The 21406-nt window shown below is 40.5% G+C and overlaps 1 pseudogene; it reads left to right on the forward strand.

Annotated features, from left to right (window-relative positions):
* Window positions 1-14250: 14250 nt before the first annotated feature.
* LOC138994630 (ferritin light chain pseudogene) lies at window positions 14251-14751 on the forward strand (annotated as a pseudogene).
* The last annotated feature ends 6655 nt before the right edge of the window (window positions 14752-21406 follow it).

Below are 21406 nucleotides of genomic sequence, written 5' to 3' on the forward strand. Positions count from 1 at the left end.
TCTTCACGGACTTACCATATTGACTATATTATTATCAGTATTCAATTAGGGTGGTTTGGGCTGTAAACAACAAACACCAATTGGTTAAAGAAGTTATTAAGAAGATCTGTGGTTAATAAACACAATTTGCTGGCCCAGAAAGGTGAGGTTCAAGTGTTGGGTGGCATTCGGTGATGCTGGACCAGTGGCCTTGTGAAATTTAGGACCTGCATGCTGCACTTCTATTTGTCTACTCTGCTAACCACAGTTTGAGCTGCATCCTAAGACTGGGTCCCTTCATGGCTTTAGGGTGGTTGCCAGCCACAGTCAAGTTCACGAGTTGCTTGTTTATCCTTTGGGAGAAAGTGACTCCCTGGGCTCCCTTCAGAGCAAAAGGAAGTCTCCCTAAAGCCTCTGGCATAGTCAGTGCCCACTCTTCACCATCTCCATCCTGTGGTCCTTCTAGATGCCACAGCCCACCCCCTGGGACTCCTTCACAGCCTCTCTCTCATCTGTGAGCTCATCTCTGCCTCTAGTCTTCCTACTCTGAATTTTCCAGCCCCCGCTCCCAAGCCTTCACCCTGCCATGTCCTGCCCTTCAGCTCCATCCTTCTGAAACTACCACCCCTGATGATCTCATCAACTAGGTCAGTTTTCCTACAGCTTCTCCAGTTGCTTGGTAACCCTCTCACCCCAGGCTCCAGGCTTCCCCTGGGCTCCACTGCTTTATCCTCCAAGTAGCTTCACTGATCTGCATAATATCCTCTCATTTCTTTCCCAAGATCACACACCCTACTGGCCCAATGTTTCCCTTCTTTCTTTCCAGGCTGTTGTCTCTCATGAGGTCCCACTCTCCTCTCTTAGCTGCTTTTCTAAACCCTGGAGATGATGAATGTCAGACCCACTTCACTTTCCATATTCTGGCTGTTCCTGGCTTTGTTTTCCCAGAGGGAATGCTTTTCTCTGGGGATCATGGACCTTTCTGCTTTTTGCACTTTTTTTCCTGCCTTAACCACTAGTTTCTGTTTAAAAACAAACAAACATCTTTATGTATGTAAAACCGCCACCAAGGCAATTTAAACTAAGAAAAAGCTTAAATAGCTAGTAGTACAGGTGGAAGGGGACTTGGCATTGTGAAGGGCATGCAAAGACAACCAAAGTTGGGTGTTGTGCCATGATATTAGTTTAGTAAATATCCAGAGAAGCCATTATAGAAAGATGGTAAATTACTAGTTGGATGATAAGACTGTTGGGAAGCTTCTCAGCCTGTTAAAGGCTGTGTCAACCTCAAAGAAGGCACTTAATACTGTATCTAAAAGACTCATTTTAAGTTCTGTTCTCAGTGGTGTGAAATGTTTAACAGCTGGCTCTCAATAAAACACAACCAAACAGCCAACCAAAGCCCTTGTGCGAAGCATCTGCTGGTTTCCACAGTGTAAATACTACAATGATGTCTAATGCTGAGCCAATACCTCGCCCCCACTAAACATGGATGTGGGAGAATGTTTACACCCAACTTCCACAGACCAGTGCAAGCCAGTTCCAACACTCCCTGCCAGCCCCCGTCACTATTTAACTTCCAGGAGCCTCCCAGAGTTCGCATGATCTGGGAACAGTACTGGGTAGAGATAAGATCGAGAAGTTGGGGCTAAAATGTGTAGGACTTTGAATACCAAGTTAAAGATTGGGGTTTGAGTCTCGCTTCAGTTATTTGGGTAATGTCTTCACAATTTTTTCAGTGCCTTCAAATTCTCTGTAACATTATTTATTAGTATTTTTTAAGTGGATCTACTTTTTAATAAAGAAATTTTAATAGCTTTGTTAAAATACAATTTATATGACAAATAATTTACCCACTTAAACAGCACTATTCAATAGCTTTTAGTATATTCAGAGTTATGCAACCATCATCACAAGCAATTTTTAAAAACCACCATCACATAAAAAGAAGCTCCATACCCATTAGCAGTCACTACCCATTTTCCACCAACCTCCATAATTTAGGACAGTGGTCGGCAAACTCATTAGTCAACAGAGCCAAATATCAACAGTACAATGATTAAAATTTCTTTTGAGAGCCAAATATTTTAAACTTAAACTATATAGGTAGATACATTGTTATTAACTTAATTAGGGTACTCCTAAGGCTTAGGAAGAGCCACACTCAAGAGGCCAAAGAGCCGCATGTGGCTTGCGAGCCTTAGTTTGCCGACCATGGACCTAGGAGGTTGTCCTATAAATTTTCCTCTTCTGAATATTTATGTAAACAGAATTATCTATCATACTAAACGGGTAATATAATTAGATTGGATGTCTTCCGGATGTCATTCCGGATGTCCTTCCTGACGAAGCAAGACGAAGCCAGGGCCAGAGGGAAGCCAGCCTGGGCAGGCCCTGGGTGCCAGCGGGCAGCCCGGGGGAAGCCAACCCGGTTCTGGGTGCCTGCAGGTGGCTGGAGGAGTGAAGCCTGGGTCCTGGGTGCTGAAGGAAAGCCGGTGGAAGGAAGGCCTACTCTTGCATGAATTTTCATGCATTGGGCCTCTAGTATAATACACACTGAGTGGCCAGATTATTATAACCACCTGATGTTTCTAGGCAAATTAGCTATAATTTCATGCTGAAGTTTCTAGAGGGCCAGACCATTATAAATAGGGAAGCAGGTTGTTTACCATGATAGTAGAAGTGATTTTTTCCTGAAGATATGGGTAAATAACTTGATTTAACAGCATTTGAACGTGGGATATATATATATATATATATATATATATATATATATATATATATATACACACACATACACACACTGAGTGTCCAGATTATTATGACCATTCCATCAGTACTTCGTTGGGGCACCTATTGCCTTCAATACTGTGGCGATTCTTCTTGGCATTGACTCCATGAGATGTTGAAAGGTGATGCAAGGAATCTGACACCATGCCTGATGAATAGCACTGTCCAGTTCTGTGAGATCTGATGGTTGTGGAACCAGCTGCCTGATGGCTCTTTTAACTTCGTCCCACAAATGCTCAATTGGATTGAGATCTGGTGATTGTGGGGGCCACCTTAGCAAGGTAAAGTCTCCCTCATGTTCTTGAAACCACTCCTGCACAATACGAGCACCTTGGCATGGCGCATTGTCTTGTTGGAAGAAGCCATCTCCATTGGGATATGTCATCAACATGATAGGATGAACTTGATCAGCAATGATACTTAGGTATGTTGTGCTATTCAGACATTGTTCCACACGAATTAAAGGGCCCAAATCATGCCAGGAAAACATGCCCCAAACCATAACACTGTGCCCACCAGCTTGAAGGGTTGTACTCATGCATGTGGGGTGCATGCTTTCATGCTGTTTCCACTAAATTCTCACTCTGCCATCTGCATGATGCAACTGGAAACGTGATTCATCAGACTGCATGACTTTTTTCCAATGCTCGACTGTCCAATCCTTGTGTTCCTGTGCGAATTGGAGACGTTTTATCTGGGTAACTGCAGATAGCAAAGGTGTTTGGCTTCCGTATTCCATATGATGCAGTGTATGGCTAATTTGCCTACAAACATCAGGTGGTCATAATAATCTGGCCACTCACATTCAAATATATCCCATGTTCAAAGGCTGTTAAATTGCGTTGTTTACCCATATCTTCAGAAAAAAATCACTTCTACTGTCATGGTAAACAACCTGCTTCCCTATTTATAATGGTCTGGCCCTCTAGCAACTTCAGCGCAAAATTATAGCTAATTTGCCTACAAACATCAGGTGGTCATAATAATCTGGCCACTCACATTCAAATATATCCCATGTTCAAAGGCTGTTAAATTGCGTTGTTTACCCATATCTTCAGAAAAAAATCACTTCTACTGTCATGGTAAACAACCTGCTTCCCTATTTATAATGGTCTGGCCCTCTAGCAACTTCAGCGCAAAATTATAGCTAATTTGCCTACAAACATCAGGTGGTCATAATAATCTGGCCACTCAGTGTATAATTTATAGTGACTTGTTTCTTTCACTTAGCATGATGTTTTAAGTTTCATCCATGTTGTACTGTACATAAATACTTTATTATTTTTATTAATAAATAAAAATATTCATATATCACATAACTGGGGGATGGACACTTAGATTATTTATATTTATTGCTTATTATGAGCAATGTTGCTATAACTATTTGCATACAAGTTTTTGTATAGGCCTGTTTTATTCTTTTTTGATATATACCTAGGAGTAACATTGCTGGGTCATATAATAATGATATATTGAAGCTCTTGAGGTACTGCCAAATTATTTTCCAAAGCACCAGCACCATTTTACAAGCAGTGTATGAAGGTGCCAATACATCCATATCCTCATTAACACTTTATTTGTCTATCCTTTATTTTAGCCATCCTGGTGTGTGTGAAGTGCTGTCTCACCGTGGCTTTAATTTGCATTCCCTAAGGACTAAAGACACTGAACATCTTTTAGTGTGTTTATTGGACATATGTATATCTTTTTTTGGAGAAATATTTATTCAATAAATAAGATATTCCATTGTATGGGTTGTCTTTTTATTGTTGAGTTGTAGGGATTCTTTATATATGCATGTACCTGTGCAATTTTCCCAATGCTTATATTGAATGAACTATCTTTACCCCATTCTATGTTTGTGCCTCCTTTGTCAAATATTAATTTACCATAGAGGCATTGGTTTATTCTTGGGCTCTCTATTCTGTTCCATAGATCTATATGTCTGTTTTTATGCTAGTACCATGCTATTTTGATTACTATGGCCTTATAGCATAGTTTCTTCTTAAAACACACTTAACTGTAGAACTCTTTGTGTATGCTATAGTTCTGCAGAATGTAGAACCATACTATACACATTCATTGGAAAAATACTAATATTACTAATTTAACAAAATCTATCCAAACCAGGTGTTGGCTATTGGTGGGATTGGCCACACCAGTGGGAGCTGATACATGGAGGATGGAACAATTATGTATACTTGGGGTTGCCAATTGGAAGCCAGCCAACAGAAGAGGCAATGGGCTATGCAGTTCTGACTGAGTCTAGAACATCGTGGTGGAGGCAGGTGGAGGCCAGGCAGGCAGAGCACAGAGCAGAAAGCAACAGGAGTGACCAGAGGGAGTACCTGAGTTTCCTAACACCCTGAAGAGCTCCGCAACTGGGAAATCTGGCAGGAGGCCATGCACTAAGCTTCAAAGAGGAAGTGAGATTCCCAAGAGCTAGCTGGTAAGTGGACCTCAAATTTAAGCTTGGAGTTCAGGAGCAGAACCACGAAAGCAATCAGTGAGTTAGTCTCCATGGTCCTGGAAAACCAATCAGAAATTTGGGAAGAGGCACAATCAATCAAGACCAGGTTGTAAGAAGTGGTATAGGGCCTTGGTCTGCAAACTGCGGCTTGCGAGCCACATGCGGCTCTTTGGCCCCTTGAGTGTGGCTCTTCCTAAGCCTTAGGAGTACCCTAATTAAGTTCATAACAATGTACCTACCTATATAGTTTAACTTTAAAATATTTGGCTCTCAAAAGAAATTTCAATCGTTGTACTGTCGATATTTGGCTCTGTTGACTAATGAGTTTGCCGACCACTGGTATAGGGGGTTCCAGAAGCTTGGCATGAAGGAGCAAAGCGAAAGTCAAGTTATGCTCTGCAAGGAAGATCACACATGACTCCTTAAATCCTTCATGCTTTAGAATTCATGGCCATAGAACCTGAGCTGAGCTGGTAGGTGAGAGGCCAGGAGCCATGGAAGTCATTACACAGGGGCAAGTTCACACAACCATGAGACACAGCCACGTGGCAGGTAACTGAAGCTAGTTGCTGCTCCTTATTACACCAAGGCTCCTGGTCCCCAGCTGAGGCTGTCAGTGCTAGACAAGATTGCATCTCTCCGCTGGCTGGTGTCCAGGGATGCACTCTGCAGCCCCAGGGTGGGATCAGCAGCCTCAGACACCCAGGAGGGCAATCACCTCCTATTTTGGCTGTTCTTCACCATTTCCTGGGGGCAGGTCCCCTCCCAGAGCAGGTGAGGCACTCTGGCAGTATGAGAATGCAACTATACAGACTTAGCTGATGTCTACGTTAAGGGTTGAAGTAAAAAAAAATGCCAAAAAATTACCCTGGATGACTGTCAGTGAAAGTTACTCTGCTTGATAAGTTTTGAGGAAGATGTTTGTCAAACTCTGGGCATATTTATGACTTTCTCTCTTCAATTTGTCATTGAAACTATTATGCCCAAAGTTTTTCTCTCAGTCTCTGCTGGGACTAGATAAAACAGTTTCATATTCTTGTTCCCTAACCCAGTTGGGAGATACCAATGAACAATGCTAATGCAACTTATTTTACTATTTACTCTTTCATCTTGGAGTAATCAGCTAGTAAAACCAAATTTATAGATTGGTACTTAAAAATTCTGTTTGTAAGGGTTCTGTCCCACCCATATTAGAATTTTCTTTCTTTTCTTTCTTTTTTTTCAAGTGTCATTTAACTTTGTTTGTGAATTATTTTTAAAAAATTTATCTTTATTGTTGAAAGTATTGCAGATGTCTTTTAAAAATTTTTATATATATAATTTCCAACAAAATACAATTAATACAAGGCAGATACCCAACAAGTGCTATAAGAACAGAGAAAGGAAAGAATAATTCTTATCAGAGTGATAATCAAGGGAGTCTTCATGGAGGATGTGACATTTGAACTAGACCTTGAAAGGGAAAGAAGAAAAGAGAAATTGTTTATTTGCTTGCTGTTACCTCCAGAGGAATTCAATCTGGGGAACATGACAGGAAAATCTCAGATAGAGTTAAAAAACACCAGCCAGGTGGCTCAGTTGGTTGGAGCATTGTCCCATACATGAAAAGGTTGCAGGTTCAATTCCCGGTGAGGGCATATACCTAGGTTTTGGGTTCAATCCCTGGTCAAGGTGCATATGGGAGGCACCTGATTGATGTTTCTCTCTCATCTCTCTCTCTCTCTGTCTCTCTCTGTCTGTCTCTCTTCCTCCTCTCTCTAAAATCAATAATAAAAAAAGTTGTCTTGCTTTCAACTCTAATATTTTGTCCCCAAGTTCATGAGCACTTAAATAAAAAGCAGAGCTAATGAAGAAACAATTAAAGCAATTTTTCATTTTTCTCAGTGTTAAGCTTTCTTGGCATTAGCAACAGGTATTTTGTTTTGTTTTTATTTGTAATGTTGGGGAAGAGTGAAAAGCCCCAGGGTCAATCTTAATAGACTTTGTTTACAAATGTTAATGGGGTTTGACACAATTAAGCCCACTGGGGGAGAGGCTGGAGGTAGATGCAGTGGAGAGGAAGAGTTATCTGACCTATGGCAGAGGCGTGTGGGCAGCAGGATCTGGATCCAACTTGAACACAAGAGCCTGCATGCATGTAGCAAGCCTTCACCCAGCCCTCTTCTGGTACATAGAAGCCTGGGTGAAGGTAAAGGCCATTGCAGTTGACTAGGAGACACAAAGAGTGTGGATAGTGAAGGGACATTGACCCTCAGAGGTATCAGATATCACAATAGTCTAAGGACTGGACTCTGCCCTCATTTTTATAGGCCTCTGTAAACCCAGTAGTGGAGAAAAGAAAGCCTCAATTATTACTGGTGTTGAACTCCAAGTCGACTTCAGTGTGTGAGGGCTATGAGCCAGATTTTAATTTGATTTATGAAAATTAAGAAATATTACATTTTTTACTTTGAGTATCATGGGAAAATTCATAACGATCATATTTCAAAATCTGCAATGGTACATTAGAATCCCATATCTAATTTCCAAGCTATTCTGCTGAAAGCACCTTCATATTTTAATATCCATCTTGTAGTCATTAAGAGCTGTGTCTTTTGAATCAGAAAAACCTAGTTTGAATAATGACTGTACTTCTTAGAAGGTATATAAGCAAAAGCCACTTAATATTTTTGAGTTTCAGGTATCTCCTCTGGAAATGAGATACCTACCTCACAGGCTTATTATGGGGTTAATTGGATAATTAATACATTTCCAGGAAGCACTGAGCTCATTATCTGGCACTTAGAATGCATTCAACAGATGGTAGCTCACGTGATTATTTTTGGGGTGCCGGGGGGTAGGGGGAGAGATCATAAGTATGCTCACCTGGGCTCTGCTGACACTGAGACAGGACTTTAGGGAAACCTCCTGCTGCTCAGAATGCCCCTTCACCTCACTTTTCTACCTGCAACACTTTCAAGTGACAAATGGCTGTACTCCATGCTCAGGAGGGAAGGAGCCATCTTGTTTATGAGTACAGAAATGGCTGTGAAAGAAAGGAATGAAGAAATCTCTTTTATTGGTCAGTTTACATAAATTGTACGTAGATCATTATATAATCTCAGTTATCTTTTGAATGAGGATATTGGATAAACAAAGGAAGCATAGTTAGAGCTAAGAGAGTGACCTGAGAAAAAAATACATTCTGCAAAACTATATTAGATCTGCTGAGATATAACTTCTGAAAAGGAAAAAAGTGGGTGGGGGGCGGCCTATGAAAAGATAAGGACAATGGAGTCCTCACGTTGATACGTTGATCAAGGAGTTAATACTTGGTGAGATTTCAGATGCTCAGCAATAACCCATCATCACTGTAACTGACTGGGAGGGGAAAGCTGGGCAGCCGGTCCAAGGTGGTGCAGCCTTGGGCATCTTCACTTTGGGATTCTTTGAAGAGGACTCCTCAGCTCTGCCCTGTTTCTATGAATCCGGAGAGCAGCTCAGGCCTGACCAGGCAGTGGGCAGGGCAGACAGGGGTGATGGAGGTGCGGTTGTGCCGTCACACTGAAGAGAAGTTCAGAGCTCTGGTCTGAAGTCAACGATGATCCTCCTCTGGTAGGATTCATCCTGTGTTCTGCAAGGAGTGTAAATTCAGGATGCAGCTTTGTTCTTGGTAGCTCTTTTGCAAAAGGTAGGAAAACATTTGAAAAGTAGTTGGAGAATACTGGCATGGAGAATAGAATGACAGTTTGGATTTAGGGAAGCACAGACATATTTAGGGTAGTGTACCTGGGCTGTGCTGCTTCCATAGGTGAGAAACTTCCTCCCCAGGTCAGCAGGGGTTAGAATGTGGTGGCCCCGGATGCTCTCTTCCAGGTGTGGGCAGAGCACAGGCCAGGTCTGAAGCAAGAGACTGTAACTTGGAGAGTCCGGGCGAATGTGAGGGTTGAATTAGACATTCAGAAACTCCAAACAGAGTCTGAGTGTTCATTAAAAACAATCCCTGATCTTTATGATGTGCCAGAGCTGTGCTATCTGGGCACTGGGGATATAAAGGTGTGCTGAGACCACACATATTGAAGAGAGGTGAGCAAAATCCTATATAATAAAAGCCTAATATGCAAATTGACAGAACAGTGCAAAGACTGGTTGCTATGATGCAGGAGCTGCCCCAGCTCACAGGCCCCAGGCCAGCCAAGGCGGTGTCAGTGGGGGCCCCCCCCAAACTCCCCGCCAGTCACCCTGCAGAAGGAGGCGACTGCTGGCAGCAGTGGCTGGTGGTGGGGCCAGTGAGTGGGCGGCACCAGCGGGCTCCCTGACCCTTCGATCACTCACAGATTGGCCAGATCCAAGGACCCTACCTGTACATGAATTTTGTGCACCGGGCCTCTAGTCTATGATAAAGCATTGTGATAAGTGTTACATAGAGGCTCATACAAACTGCCCCTTTGCTCTGGAAGCGAGAAGAAGGTGGCCATCTGTGTGGCCTGGTAGGGGTGGGGGACACTTCACTAGCAGGTGACACTGGACTTGAGTCTTGATGAATGAAAGGAGGGTGGTTCATGAAGAAGGTAATGCAGAGAGGAGCACAAGCAGTGGTTGAGGATGTAGACTTGGTGATGTGGCTGGAGAAGGTCTGGGGTTCTGTGTGGCTGCGTGGGAGTGGGCGAGAACAGACTGTTTTGAGAGCAGGTTGTGAAAGGCCTTGTGAACATGGCCTTCATGCTGTGGGCAGCCGTTGAAGGTCTTCAGAGAGGGGGTGGCCAAGATCCGGTGGAAGGATATGGGGATAACACAGGCATGTGGTCCAAGGTAGGCAGCAGAGGAAATAAAAAAACACGACAGATGTGACCTCAGATAAAATATAGCTCAGTTCTCCTGCAGGGCAAGCGTCCTCATTTACTGGGAACTGGAAAAGTACTTAAGGTGATGATTTTGTTCTGCTAGGGTGGGCCCAGTCTGAAGGTAATTTTTCAAAAGCAGCTGCTCTAAGTGTTCGTTAAATGGTGCCAGGGGATTTGCTGGGCACAGGTGTCATGTTCAATCTCTCTCATCTATCAATAAAGCCTGGTGGAGTGCCGCTTGGATGGCCCACAGCACCTCGGAGGTGGGAATCTATTAACTGATGCTGCCACAGCTTCAGGCCCGGCCAGCTTCGGCCATCAACAATATCCTCTCCCTCGGCTTCTATGGCTGCTTCTCCAGCATTTCAGCTGTGCCTCCCGCCCGGCCACTCAGATCCGTCTGTCACCTATACACTTCCTAGTTTCTGTTTGTCCCTGAAAAATATTCTTTTTCAATGTTCTTAATACAGGAAAAGAAAATTTATGCATTTAATCATTTTTTAAATAATTAATAGATGTAGTTGGTACAACATTTTAAAAGGTGCTCATGAGAAATTTCTCTCCCACCCTTTCCCAGCTGCCCAGTCTCTGCAGTGCAAACACGATCCCCTAATTTCTTGTGTATCATTCAAAGACATGCAGTACAATTGCAAGCACATGCCTATGTTTAAAAAAAGATTATTGATTTGAGAGAGAGAGAGAGAGAGAGAGAGAGATTGATTTGTTGTTCCACTTATCCATGCATTTATTGGTTGCTTCTTGTATGTGCCCTGATCCAAATTAAACCCGCAACTTTGGTGTATTGGGATGATGCTCTAAACAACTGAGCTACCTAGCCAGGGCTTCTTCTTTTCTCTTTTCTTTTCTTTTCTTTTCTTTTCTTTTCTTTTCTTTTCTTTTCTTTTCTTTTCTTTTCTTTTCCTTTCCTTTCTTTTCCTTTCCTTTCCTTTCCTTTCCTTTCCTTTCCTTTCCTTTCCTTTCCTTTCCTTTCCTTTTCTTTTCTTTTCTTTTCTTTCCTTTCCTTCCTTTCCTTCCTTCCTTCCTTCCTTCCTTCCTTCCTTCCTTCCTTCCTTCCTTCCTTCCTTCCTTTCTACCTTCCTTCCTTCCTTAGCATAAATAGGGGCACAGTAGACACCATATTCTTCACCTTATATGCACACAGGATCTAGTTCCCCATCAATTCCCCCCTTTTTCTAAAGGCTCATGTATTCCATTGTGACATGTCTTCATTTATTTTGTTAGGCCACTATATTTTTAAATTTATTTTTATTTTTAAAAATATATTTTTATTGATTTCAGAGAGGGAGGGAGGGGGAGAGAGAGACAGAAACATCAATGATGAGAGAGAATCATTGATTGGCTGCCTCCTTCACACCCCTCACTGGGAATTGAGCGTGCAACCCTGGCATGTGCCCAGATTGGGAATGGAACCATGGAACCGTGACCTCCTGGTTCATAGGTCGATGCTCAACCACTCAGCCACACCTGCCAGGCTGTCAGGTCACTATTAATAGACATTTAAATAGTTTCTAAGTTTATGCTATTACAAACATAAGGAAATTCATGAATATATTTATGTCTCATTTAGAAATATCTAGAATAATAAAGCATATTATGCTAATTAGACCAGACATCCTTCTGGACTACCTTCTGGATGAAGCCGAGGCTTTGAGGGAAACCTGGATCCCGGGTGCCAGAGGGAAGCTGGTGCTGGCGGCTGGGGGAAGGAAGGCCTACTCTTGTACAAATTTCATGCATCAGGCCTCTAATTTATAAGATAAATTCCTAGAAAAAGAACTGCTGAGTCCCTGGGTATATTTATAATTTGAGAGACTTTACCAAATTATCCTCCATAATGGTTGCCTTAATGAAAGTTGATTTTCCTACATGTTTTCTTACAATATGGTGTATTATAATATTTTGCCAGTTTTATGTTGAAAAATGCTATACATTTATAGTTCTACTTTTTACATCTCTTATTTTCAGTAAAGCTGATCATTGTTAAATAGTTTAAAGAGTCACATAATTCTTTTAAAGAAGAAAAACCTGATTATATACACCGAATGGCCAGATTATTATGACAGGCCAGATTATTATGACCACCCCATCAATACTTCATTGACATTTCCAAAAATACTGAATATTGAAAAATTCCTAAGCAAATACTCTCCAGGTTTTATTATTATTATTATTATTATTTGCATAACTAATTCATTTCATTGTACTGATGGGGTAGTCATAATAATCTGGCCACTCAGTGTATATTGATTATTTTCCCATAAATATTGTTTATCTTTTTCTTATTGATTTATGAGAGGTCATTACATAATCAGAAAGTTATTCTTTTATGTATAATATGCAAATACTTTTCACAGTTTATTGTTCAAATTTGAGCTTTATTCTGTTTTGTGATAAATTTTAAAATTTTTATGTGGTAGAATTTATTTGATTTTTTTCCATTTTTTAAATCATACTTAGAATATTGCAACTGTAGGATTATTTTTAAAGTAAAATGATCTCTTTTAGTACTTTTAGTGTCATTTAAAAATGTTTATTTTGAAATAACTTTAGACTTACAGACGAGTTTTAAAAGCGGTCTTCACTCACCTTTGCCTAATGTTAACACTTTGAAGTTAACATTGGTATGAGACTCTTCATTAAACTGTGGACTCTAGTGGGGTTTCCACATGAACCCACTGATGTCCTCTGTCTGTTCTAGGAACCGAGGCAGGACCCCACATTTTATTTAGTCGCCTTGTGTCCTCCCTCTCCTCCCAAAGTTCCTCCATCTTGCCTTGTCCTTTATGACCTTGACATGTTTGAAGCATACTTGTCAAATATTGTGTAGAATGTCCACAATTTAGGTTTGTCTTATGTTTCCTTATGAAGGTTATGGATTTATGAAAATATCACAAGTTGGTGTGCTCTTCTCAAAACATTATATTAGGGGCATTTAATATCAATATGTCTTATAATTGATAATGTTAAATGTGGTGTCCACCAGGTTTTCTACTGTAAAGTTACCATTTCCCCCTATGTAATTAAGAAATACTTGGGGGGTGTTACTTTGAGGAAATATATGTACATGTTATTACATAATTTACATGTTATCACTATACTCATTTATCTGACTTTAGATATATATGTTTTATGCATTTTTAATTGATTTTTAGGGATAGGGAGATAGAAACATCAATGAGAGAGGAATATCATTGATTGGCTGCCTCCTGCACATCCCCCCACCAGGGTTGAGCCTGCAACCCTGGACATGTGCCCTGACTAGGAATCAAACTGGTGACCTCTTGGTTCCTGGAAGGATGCTCAACCCCTGAACCACACCAGCTGGGTTATTATGTTTTTTGTTTTTTTTAAATAAAAACACATACATTTTTACAGATAACTCAGACTAACCTAGCACCAAATCCTATAATTTCTCCTTCACTCATTTGTAACATTTTCTCCAACAGTGAGAGACCTGTACTTATCTGTAATATACTTATTTATTTATTTGTATACTTGTTTAACCCTCGTACATCTGTAGTTTCCTAATTGCTCACACACACCCCTATGTGAAATAAATAGACTGACTAGAGTGTTTGAGTACAGTGTTTGTGTTCAGGTATGTTGTCTCCAGCCTGTATCCAGTCGGAAAACTCTTTTTCACATAGGCAAGCTCTTCTCTTACCCACCTTCCCCTTCAGTGTGGTTATGCTGTTCATTTGCAATGCAGTCATATGCATGTCTCATAGTCTGCAGGGCATCTTGAGTTGCCCCAACAACCTGGTTGGTGTATTTTTTTAAATCTGCTCATAATAAAGTTCATGCTTTGTGTGAACCTGTGGATTCTGACAAATTCATCGAGCGTACTCTAGAGGACAGTTCCACTGACCCAAGACTTCCCGTGCTGCCCCTTGTAATTAACCCTCACTCCCAGCCTCAACTCTGACCATCATTGTAGTTCCCATCCCTATAGCTTTGTCTTCTCAAGGAGATCACAGAGCAATGCCCTGATCTGTCTCTCCATTCAACAGTGTTTGGATGGAATAGACCCAGATGCATCTTCTTCCAGCCTCCGACCACCTACCAACCTCTTTTCCTGTCACCACTTCAAGAACCACCTCAGCCATCCTCAGGCTCTGGACCAGCCAAAACCATTTTTTGAGCTTAACTCCTTATTGCCAATCAACCATGAGCTCCCCAATTTCTCAGAATTATTCCATCAGAGTGGAGGCTGCCATCAAACTTGGTCACCCTGCCTCTGTGGGCCTCCTACCTGTCTCTGGGCTTCTATTTTGACATAGACCAGGTGGCTTTGGAGGGCATGGGACACTTTTTCTGCCAGTTGGTGGAGAAGAAGCTCCAGCATTTCTTTAAGATGCAAAACCAGCACTGTGGCCAAGTTCTCTTCCAGGACGAGCTGAAGCCTTCCCAAGGTGAGTGGGTGAAACGCAGGATGCCCTAAGAGCCACCGTGGTCCTGGAGAGGAACCTGAACCTGGCCCTTTTGGATCCGCATGCTCTGGGTTCTACCCACATAGACCCCCATCTCTGTGACTTCCTGGAGAACCACTTCCTGGATGAGCAGGTGAAACTCATCAGGAAGATGGGTGGCTACCTGACTCACCTCTGCAGTCTGGTGGCCCCAGAAGCTGGGTCAGTATCTCTTCCAAAGGCTCACCCTCAATTATGACTAGAAGCTTTTGGGGCTCAGAGGCCTATGAGATGCCTTTCTGTGTCCCCCTGGTGTCTGGCTTCTGCCTGAGCCACTCCATGAAACCTCTAAATAGCCTTTTAACCACCCCGGAACCCTCTCTCATGCCTGGGACCAAATGGAAACAATAAAGTGTATTGCAGCAAAAAAATAAAAAAATGTAAAAGGAATCAGTCCATGTGTAGCTTTTTTATTTGATTATAGCTTCTTTCACTTAGCAAAGTGCATTTAAGATTAATCTATGCTGTTGAGTGACTCAATAGTACATGTTTAAAAATAGCATATTTATGGAAGTATAATTGACATACAATAAAGTGCACATATTTAAAGTGTTCACTTTGACAATTTTTGACTTAAGTATATGCACCCATAAAATCTTCACTATAATCAAGATAATAAACATATCCATCACTTCCCAAAGTTTCCTTGTCCTCCTTTGTAGTCACCTCTCAAGCCCTTCTCCACTCCTTTCTTCTATTCCAAAGCAAACACTGACCTGCTTCCTATGATTGTAGATAATCTTACATTGTCTAAAATTTTATATGAATACTAGAGGCCCAGTGCACGACATTCATGCACTCAAGGGTGGGGGGGAGTGTGTGTCCCCTCAGCCTGGCCTACGCCCTTTAGCAGTCCAGAAGAACTCAGGAGATGTCCAGTTGATGGCTTAGGCCCACTCCTTGTGGGGATTGGGCCTAAGCCAGCAGTCAGACTTCCCTCTCACAGTCTGGGGCTCTCACAGTTTGGGACCCCTCGTTCCTTACCGCCCACCTGCAGAGGAGGTGGGAGAGGCTCCTGCCACTGCCATTGGTCTTGCCAGCTATCAACCTGGCTTGTGGGAGCGCACTGACCACCAGGTGGCAGCTCCTGTGTTGAGCATCTTCTCCCTGGTGGTCAGTGCACGTCATAGTGATTGGTCGTTTCGCCGTTTGGTCAATTTGCATATTACCCTTTCATTATATAGGATATGAATAGAATTACACAATATGCAGTCATTTCATCTGGCCTCTTTCCTCACAAAACCATTTTGAAATTTATTCCTGGTGTAGTATGTTTCACTAGTTCATTTCTTTTTATTGCATCCTCTGGACCAGCCACCATTTTTGAGCTTATCTACAGATTCCATTGTATGGGTAGAACATAGTTTGTTTATCCATTCACTTTTGATGGACATTTGGTTTATTTCCAGTGTTTGGCTATTACAAATACAATGACTGTGATCATTCAAGTGCCAGTCTTTTGCATGGATATATACTTTCATTTCTCTTGGACAAAGTCATAGCAGTAGAAGGCTGAATCAGATGGTAGATGCATGCTGGTCCTTTTAAGAAATTTCCAAACTCTTGCAAAGTGGTTGCCTCATTCTACAGTCCTATCAGCAATGCATGAGAATTCTAGTTTCTCCATATTGTTGCCAACACTTGATATGGTTAAACCTTTTTAATTTTAGCCACTCAAATGGGCATGTAGTAGTATTTTATTATGTACTAGAGGTCCGATGTGTGACATTTGTGCAAGGGGCTCGGCCCTTGCAGCCCCTCGCAGCCTCAGAAGGTCATCTGGACAGTTGTCTGGAAGGATGTCTGGACAGTTGTTCTGCTGTTTGGTCTAATTAGCATATTGGCTCTTTATTATATAGGATGATTCATATTTCTTTTTTTAAAATATATTTTATTGAATTTTTACAGAGAAGAAGGGAGAGGGATAGAGAGTTAGAAACATCGATGAGAGAGATTGATCAGCTGCCTCCTGCACAGCCCCCAGTAGGGATGTGCCCGCAACCCAGGTACATGCCCTTGACTGGAATCGAACCTGGGACCCTTGAGTCTGCAGGCTGACGCTCTATCCACTGAGCCAAACCGGTTCGGCCATATTTCTTTAATGACTAAGGATGTTGAGAACTTTTTCATGAATTTATTTGCCATCTTTTCAAGTAAAATATTTCCTTGATTTCTATGTTTATTTAAATTTTTTTTTCTTATTGAACTTTGAGATTTTATTATTGATTTCAGAGAGAGGGAGGGAGAGGGAGAGATAGAAACATTCATGGTGAAAATCATTGATTGGCTGCCTCCTGAATGCCCCTTACTGGTGTCAAGCCTGCAACCCAGGCAGCTGCCATAACTGGAAATTGAACCTTGACCTCCTGGTTTATAGGTTGAGTCACACTGGCCAGGCAGAACTTTGAAATTTTGAATATATTTAATTTCATTATATATTAAAAGTCTGTTATCAGATATATGACTTGCAAATACTTTTCCTAGTCTATGGCTTGCTTCTTCATTTTCTTCACAGATATTTTGAGAAGCAGTAGTTTTAAATTTTGTTGAAGTTTAATTTATCAGTTTCTTCTTTTATGAATCGTGCTCTTGGTATTGTATGGAAGAAATTTTTGCCTAACCCAAGATCACAAAATTTTTCTCTTAAGTTTTCTTCTGGATATTTTATAGTTTTATATTTTATATTTAGGTCTATGAGTTAATTCTGAGTTAATTTTAAGCTAACCATTCTTATGGTATGGTGCAAGGTATGGTTTGAAGTTTATTTTTTTGCTTATCAGTATCCAATTGTTCCAATACCATTTGTTGAAAAGACAATCTTTCTCCACTGACTTATTTTTTATACCTCTGTAAAAAATCAGTTGTTTATATATGAGTGGGTTTATTTCCAAATTTTCTATTTGTTAAATTGGCCTATTTGTTTACACCAATAGCACACTGTGTTGATTATTGTAATTTTATAATATATCTTGAAATCAGGTAATATTAGTCCTCCAACTTTCTTCTTTTGCAAAATTGCTTCACCTGTTCTAGGTCTTTTGAATTTCAATACGAATTTTGAAATTAGTTTGTCAATTTCTACAAAAAAAACATCCTGGATTTTTATTGTGATTTCATTAACTCTATAAATGATTTGGTGGAAAATTTTGCAACTTAACAATATTGATTCTTCAGCCAATAAATATACATATCTCTCCAGTCATTTAGATCTTCTTATGTTTGCTAAGAAAACTTTTGTGGTTTTCACAAGTATTTTACATCTTCATCAGATTTAATCTTAAGTATTTCATATTTTTGATGCTATTGTAAATTATATTTGTGGTTAAATTTCTATTTCTGAATGTTGCTAACATAAAGAAATATAATTGATTTTTATGTTGATCTTATATTAGGTAATCTTGCTAATTTTATTTATTAGTTCTAGTAGTTTTTTTGTGATTCCATTAAATTACCCTAATAGAAGACCATGTCATTTGAAATAAAGACAGCGTTATGCCTTTTTTTTCCAAACTGGGTGTGTTTAATTTCTTGTACTTGTCTTTTACTAGTTAGAACATCCACTTCAATGTTGAATAGGAATGGTAAGAACAGATATCCTTGTATTGTTCCTGATTTCAAAAGGGTAATCATTTAGATTTTCAACATGAAATATGTTAGCTGTGGAGGTTTTTATAAATTCCTTTTATTGGGTAGAGAAAGAATCTTTCTATTCCTAGTTTGCTGAGAGGATTTTTTTTTTTTAAATCAGGAGTGGATTTTGTCTAATGCTTTTTCTACATCTATTGAGATTATTATTTTTTTAGTTTTTATGATGCAAGCAAGACAATAATGGAACAAAAACTGTCAACCTAGAATTCTACATCCAGCAAAACATCTTTGAAAAATGATGATGGAAAGAAAGTGTTTTCAGACATACAAAAGCTGGAATACTCATTACCAGCAGACCTGCCCAGTAAGGAAAATGAAAGGAAATCCTTCAGGCAGAAGAAAAATGCTGCCATATGGGACTATGGACTACACGAGGAAATGAGATACAGGAAACTGTAACTGCACCAGTAAATACGCAAGATATTTTCTGACCATTTAACTCTTTTTAAAGTAATTAGTTCAAAAATAATAACTGTGTATCATGGAGCTTATAACATATATAAAAGCAAAATGTATGAAAAACAATAGAATGAAAGTTAGAGGAAAAAAACAAAAGTGTACTGTTGGAAACTTCTTACACACAAAGTGTGCAATATCACCCGAAGCTAGACTGTGATAAGTTAAAAAGTATAATATAAACCTTAAAACAGCCATTAAAATAACACAACAAAGAGTTATAGCTAATAAGCCACCGAAGTTGTTAAAATGGTTTCATGAAAGATATTCAACTCATCAAAAACAAGGTAGAAAAATAGGGAAATGAGAAAAAGAAAACATGGATCAACAGAAAACTAATATGTTAAGTACAAATGGTCCCGTGTGAGGGCCAGGTCTGTTCCTTCTCACCCTATCTTGGGAGCTTGAGCCATTTTGTTTTCCGTAAACTCTCAGCTCTGCCTCTTCTACTCAGGGATTCGTAGGCTGGGCTCCAGCAAGGCTCCTCTCTCATGTGGTGACAGGAATCGCTCTCAGGCAGCAAGTTGAGACAAACCTAGGCTTCACCTCATTTGTATCCTGTCGCTCAGGCATCATCTTTCTTTGTTCCCCAGAATCTAGTGTCTTGCAAACTGTTGTTTTATATATTTTATTGCTTGTTTGTTTGTTTCAGGTCAGAAGGTAAATCCAGTCTCTGTTCTACACCTTGGTTGGAAGCAGAAATCAGCCTCTTCCTTGTTATTGCTGAGAATATTCCATTGTATGGATGCCTTGCAGTTTATTCATTTATTTATGGAAGGTCTGGGATGTTTCCAGTTTTTTTGCAATTATGAGTAAAGCTTCTATAAAAATTTGCATGTAGCTTTTTGTGGGAACATACATTTTCAAGTTCACCTGGATAAATACCTAGAATCATTCCTTAGTCACTTGGCAAGGGTGTGCTTAATTTTATAAGGAACTACCAAGTTGTTTATCAGAGTGACTATACCATTTAGCATTTCCACCAGAAATCTATGAGGGCTCAGTTACTCTGTATTCTTGCTAACACTTGATATTGTAAGCTGCTTGTCTCTTTGTTTATTGATTTATTGTTAGTCATTCTAATATATGGATAGTGGTATCTGCATTTTTTGATTCCCGTGTTTTAAATAACTTGAGGACTAGTAAATGCATATGCAAATAAAGAGGGAGAAGAGGGTGTAAAGAAGAAGAGATTTTACATTTTATTCAGATAAAACATCAGGATCACATTTATTTTAAAACTTCCACTTGAATAGACATATTAATTGATAGGGAGTAAATTATTTTAAATGTGGCACATGTAATATTTAGTGGGCATTGGGTTATATTGATCAGTCATCTAAACTCATCATCTTAAGTTGAGGTAAAGCATCAATATATGTTCTGAAGAAAAATTCAGTCCTAGTTCCTTCCCCCAGCATTTTGTTATGAAAAATGTCCAACGTAAAAAAACTTGCAAGAATGGTACAGTGAATACCCATAAGCCTACTATGTAGATGTCACAATTAACATTTAATTACACTTCCTTTATCAAATAAACATCTCTCCATCACTTATCAATTCACCTTCTTTTCTGATGCAGTTCAAATCCAGCTAATTTTTAAAATTTGAGTATTTATCATGAAGAAATCTTTTGGCTGTATGTTGAGATAATTGTTTCTAACATACTCATCCATTGACAAACCCCACAAACATCCTGCTGCTAAAGTTCCCAAGCCTGGGAAGTGCTCCTAAGAAACAGACAGGGAGGTTCCTGGCCCCACCTCTGGAGATGAAGCTGGAGCTGGGGTAAACCTAGTGCCTGAGCTACCCACACAACTCCCCCCCACCCCCGCCCTTGCTCCACAGTGTCTGATTTATCAGCAGAGGCATTGGCGCAGGCGTAGTCAATTAGACACAGCAGACATCGGGAAGGGCCTAGCCATGCATTACCTACAGGAGTCTACAGAAGAGAGAGTCAGAGGGAGCAGGAGGATGGCATGATAAAGTGCAATTCTGTGAAGGGAGGTATGTTCAGACAGTGCTGAGGTGAGATTGATGCTCTGATATGGCTCTTTGCAAACCTAATTATCAGAAAAAGTTATTTGCAAGAACTAAAAAAAATTGCTTGAATATTAACAAAGAGATTCCCACTTAGAAGCTCTGGTTGGGGGCCTGAATCTGTATCTTTAACACGTGCTGCAGGTACTCTGGATGCTACTGGCCTAGAGCCAGTATTTAGGAACTTCTCCAGGTGAAAGGTGTGTCGGGTGTGTGAGGGTCCCTAGCCTGATTCTCAGCTGTGTCTATTGCTAGAATCTATACACGTTGGGTCAACTGGGAGGGCAGGCCACCAGAGGTGGATTGGTGTACAGGGCCATGTGGGTAAGTTTGATGAAGTACCAAACTCCTCGTGTGCAGTGAAGGGAGCGATGGGTCTGAGTCCCAGATATGGATTCTGACCCTGGCTGCTAGTCTGGGAACCTGCCAGGAAGGGGCTTTTGACCAAATATCTTGAGAAGGATTTGGCTACTAACTCTAAGACATTAAAACACAAGCAAATGACATAGTGACATACAAAAGGAAGATACAATTTTACCTGGGGATTCAGTGCCAGGAGAGCTCCAGGGACAGCAGTCCTTGGCGTTGTGCCTTAGTTGTGGCACACAGTGAGAGACAGCTACTCCCCAGGGAGTCCAATGGCAGCGCTCAAGGGCGACCTTGACACCTTAAGCCGTCATTGGAGCAAGGGTCAGAGGAAGAAATGGCCA

Source organism: Myotis yumanensis, unplaced genomic scaffold (assembly GCF_028538775.1).
Source record: "Myotis yumanensis isolate MYYU_CA2020_CCGP unplaced genomic scaffold, mMyoYum1.0.hap1 SCAF_16, whole genome shotgun sequence".
Classification (NCBI taxonomy): Eukaryota; Metazoa; Chordata; class Mammalia; order Chiroptera; family Vespertilionidae; genus Myotis; species Myotis yumanensis.